Source organism: Triticum aestivum, chromosome 4D (genome assembly GCF_018294505.1).
Source record: "Triticum aestivum cultivar Chinese Spring chromosome 4D, IWGSC CS RefSeq v2.1, whole genome shotgun sequence".
In the NCBI taxonomy this organism is placed as follows: domain Eukaryota; kingdom Viridiplantae; phylum Streptophyta; class Magnoliopsida; order Poales; family Poaceae; genus Triticum; species Triticum aestivum.
This window is the reverse complement of record NC_057805.1, coordinates 97,897,770-97,902,249: the sequence shown is the minus strand read 5'-3', so window position 1 is coordinate 97,902,249 and position 4,480 is coordinate 97,897,770.

The following is a 4,480-nucleotide window of genomic DNA, read 5'->3' as shown; positions in this document are numbered from 1 at the left end:
CCCTTGGATCTTGAGACCCAGGTGATGCAACCGGAGATGGCGCCCCCTGGTTGGATCCGAGGGGAAAAGTAATGGCGAAAGAGCGCCGTGTTGGGGTGCACCCCGCCGAAGCCCTCGTAGAGATGCGCGAAAAGGGCCATGCACGCCACCGCATTCGGAGTAAAATCCAGGAGGCAGAAGCCAAAGGTATGCATGACGTCGCTGAAGAAATCGGAGAAGGGAGGACAGAGCCCACAGGAAAAATAATCGACAAAGAAGGGGTACCGATTTGGGGCAGCCTCGGCGCAGTCGGCAGGGATGACGCGCGTGGCTGGATGCCCCGAATTCTCCCCCCCCCCCCCGTCTTCACTCCCCACAGGGGCCTGAAGGAGTCCCGAAGCTCGAACACATCAACTGTCGAGGGGAAGAAGGCGGATTGCGTCCGCTGCACCGCCAGCACACTCTCCGGTGGCTCCACGGTTCCAGCGTCCTTGGCCACTCCCTTGCCCTTGGTGGATTTTGGCGCCATGGCGGCTGAGGGAGGAGGGCAGGATAAAGGGCAGCGGAAGCACAACGGCAGCGAGCAGGAACGAAGCTTGGAGAAGAAGAGGAAGCAAGCGGAGGTTTCCGAGATTGGGGTTGCGCGAAGGGTAAAAGGAACAGTGCGCCCGCGGTTATCCCTTTTTATGGGGAAGCCGTGGGTCGCGCTGCCCATTTACTGCGATGTGACGCATGCGTGCAGAAACCGCTCCACGCATGCCGCCCACGTCACGCACACCCCTCCACGCCACGCGACGCACGCGGGTCATGGGAAGCGCAGCGCGCGAAAAGTCTTACCACGGTAAAAACCGCCCCGCCTGCCCGCGCACCGTTTTGGGCCTGGCCCAACAACGTGTCGAGCTTATGTGTGGCCCAGTCCTGGGGGCTCCTGTTGGTGTACAAAAAGAGGGGCACGCTTTTGTACCCCTTTACCTGTGCACGGGCAGTCGGAGCCGCGCCCATGGTCACACCAAGCAGAAGAGGGGAGGTGAGCCAAGGTAAGACCGAAGCCCAAGATAATCAGAGCAACGCCAAGGCCGAGACCACAAGGAGCAGAGGGACGAAGCAGGCTCCTCCGGCAAGACCCTTGCCGGGGAAGCCTCAGCAGCCCCAGCAAGACCCTTGTCGGGGCAGCTCGCCCCACACCAACAGAGCGAGCCACCCTTGAGCCCACGGTCCCCAATGCCATCATCCACGTGGGGCCAGGGCTCGTGAAGGCACCTCTGTGGTGGCATGCATCTTTGTGAAGACATATTCAAGATCAGATGAGGATTAGAAGACGACGATCCTCGGCAAGATCCTTGCCGAGGAAGGCCAGCAGACCCCCGGCAAGGCCCTTGCCGGGGACAACAGCGCGCCACGGCAAGACCCTTGCCGGGCCACACGGCAAGACCCTTGCCAGGCCACCCGGCAAGGCCCTGACCAAGAACGCCAGCAGGGCCACCGCCAGGCCCACGCCAACCAAGCTTCCACCGTCGTTCACATGCAGCTGCCAGCCCAACCAGCTGGGCGGCACCTGCGTGGCAACATGCAGCCCCCAGGCCAACTCATCGAGCGCCTGCGTGGCGGCATGCATATCTTCGTGAAGGCTCCACCACCATGCCACCTCAGCTGCTTGCCTGCCTACATGGCGCCGCACGCATCGCTGGCCAAGGCGCGTGTCGAAGCAAGGAGGAGCGGCGGCGAACGGGACGGGCCTCGCCCCGTCCCCGATAAAGCAGGGGGACACCTAAGCTACGCATTAAATGCATCTTGTCCTGTAATACAAGCGATAAGCTCAGGGCACTATGCGCCTTTCCACCTCATGTGTGCCACTATGGCAGCCCCTTTCGAGTATAAAAGGAGGCCCATGGCATACTGGAGAAGTATTCGGCTCTTTCGAACCACGCACTCACCACAGCTAGTTCGAGAGCTCAAGAGCTCTTTGAAATACACCCACCAAAGCAGGACTAGGTTTTACGCATCCTCGCGGCCCGAACCTGGGTAAACGCTCCTTGTTCTGGCTACTGATCTTGCTCTTCTTGCAACCCTGCGCCCCGGCAACCGTAGTAGGGATTCTTGTGATCCCATTGGTGTCGTTTCCCCCGACAGGCGGGCCTGGGTGGGGGTGGGCCGGGGCAGGGGCTCGGGAACGGAGCAGGGGCCGGAGCGGCGATGACGTGATCGAGGCAGGCCGGGGGCGCGGGGCGGCGTCGGGGCGGCCGGCGTCGGGGCAGGGGGCACGGGGCGACGGCGACGAGGACAGAGGAAGGACACATCTCCCAGAATTGTCTGAAGGGAGATCTAGTAGAATTCCTGACAGAGGAAGTAGATTATGACCCACAGGAAATAGAAGCCCTAATTGGTACGGAAAAGTCCAGGAAGAGAAATAGATTGGATTCCAGGAAAGACCTAAGTCATATCACCTGTTTCAGGTGCAAAGATTCAGGGCACTACTTCAGCGGTTGCCCAAAAAGGAAGCCGAGGACCCAAGGAGGCTATGAAATCACAAGGAAACCACGAGACTTGTCAGAAGTAATATGTTTCTGCTGTAATGAAGCATGGCACTTTGCCAGAGATTGTCCCAAAGAGAAGGAGGCTTGTGCTAAATTGTTGAGTTTGCAAAAAAAATAGTAGTAGTAGTGTGAACAATTCTTTTATATTGAAGTGTTGAGTTGAGGCATGTAATGGAAATGCCGGAGATTGTAACAATTTGAGAATCAATCGCATTGGTACTGATTTGGATTTTTTAGTAGTGACTCTATGAAGGAAGGTTTTGACCATTTTCGAGGATATGAGAAATATGGTCTATGGAAGAATTTGAGCATTTCAAGGGTGGTAGTACCCTGTGAGGATACTTGACCCCTGGAAAAGATAAGGACATTCCACGGAGTGGACTTCAGACAAAATAAGTGCAATTTTTATCTCGGTATGTGGGATGCCCCAAGAATATGAAGGGATGAAGTACCATTGCTTATAAAGGAGGTATAATGTTGGTAGATGGAGCAATTGTAACTCCATGATGAGTCTGAGTAATCACATCTTAGTTTGGTACCAATAGAAGGAAGCGATACAGTACAATTGGATGGATTTAAGAATGCTAGGAAGATGGATATTGGAATAATGATCAGTTGCCCCGAAGAAGAGTTCAAGGTTTACAAGTGATGAGGTTGGCTCATAACCCACAGGCCCCAGGACCTGCCAAGAAGCAAGCACACTCTTGCTGAAGGAAAAACCCTGGAAGAAGTTACAACTTTATCAACAGACGATCTCATAGGAGTTTACGCAAAACCTGAGAGTTGTGAAGAAACGATAGATGTTTGTTTGGCTTACAGAATCAATGGATTTATCCGAACTTGGTTTGTCGACAAGAGAAATTCTGCAATGCTTGTGGGGATGACCGAGTGTTATAATGCGAGATTCGCTAAACCATATACAAGGTAATGATTTGGGTGCGGGATGGATTGATCACCATACCGACTTACTCTTATTATTCGCCTTGCTATATGGGATGGTAAATCTGAGTGACTTGCCTATAGTAGAGAGATGACGATATTAAACCTTGTTTGAACCATAGAATGGTATAAGTATTTTCCCTTGTACAAGGCAGCTGTTCCCAATCGTAGGTCATACGGTGAGAATGAAGCCCAGACCAATTTCCTGCAGGAGAAACCATAAATTTTTGACCACCATGAGATATCGATAGTTGTTTAGTATTGGCGCCAGACCCGTCAGCTAAGAAGACCCAATCATGGAAGAACTGTATCAAGATGAAAGGACAGAAGAATTGCGGTAAAGGTTATGCCACTACAGGAAGAGCCCAAAGAAGGAATTTTCCTGAAAATCTGAGAAGACCGACACTATCAAGAATAAGGATGGAGTATATGAGTTTTGATGGAACCGTAACAATGCTTCTAGGGGTGGTAGCACCCGAGACCCCCGGAGACGATTGCTGGATTTTGAGAAGACCCCCAAACCTAACCTATTTCTTGCTAGCCTCTCCGAATCTCGAGGACGAGGTTCATTTTAAGGGTGGTAGGTTTGTAACATCCCAAAATTCTAAATTTTGGAATGTTTTATTAAATAAATAGTTTTGATTGATTGTTAGATTGTGGTGTGGTTGGTTGTGTGAAATTGAGTGAAATTTGAAACTTTTTGAAAGTTAAATGAGAGGGAATAAAATGACTTTCCCAAACTTTCACTTTGCTTTCTGATTTCCATGAATTCAAATTCTTTTCAAATACAAAACCCTAGAGAGAAGATGACATGACTTCTTCCATTTAAATAAATGAAAAGGGTTTTGAAAAGATTTGAATTTCATTTGGAAATATTTCCAATTCAGAAACTCTAAGCAACTCAATGATTTTCATGAGAGAAGATAATATGACTTCTTCAAACCATATGAAATATGAGTTGGGAGTTTAAAGGAAATCAAATTTAAAGTCCCTTTGAAATTATTTTTCAAATTGGAGTTATTTGGTTT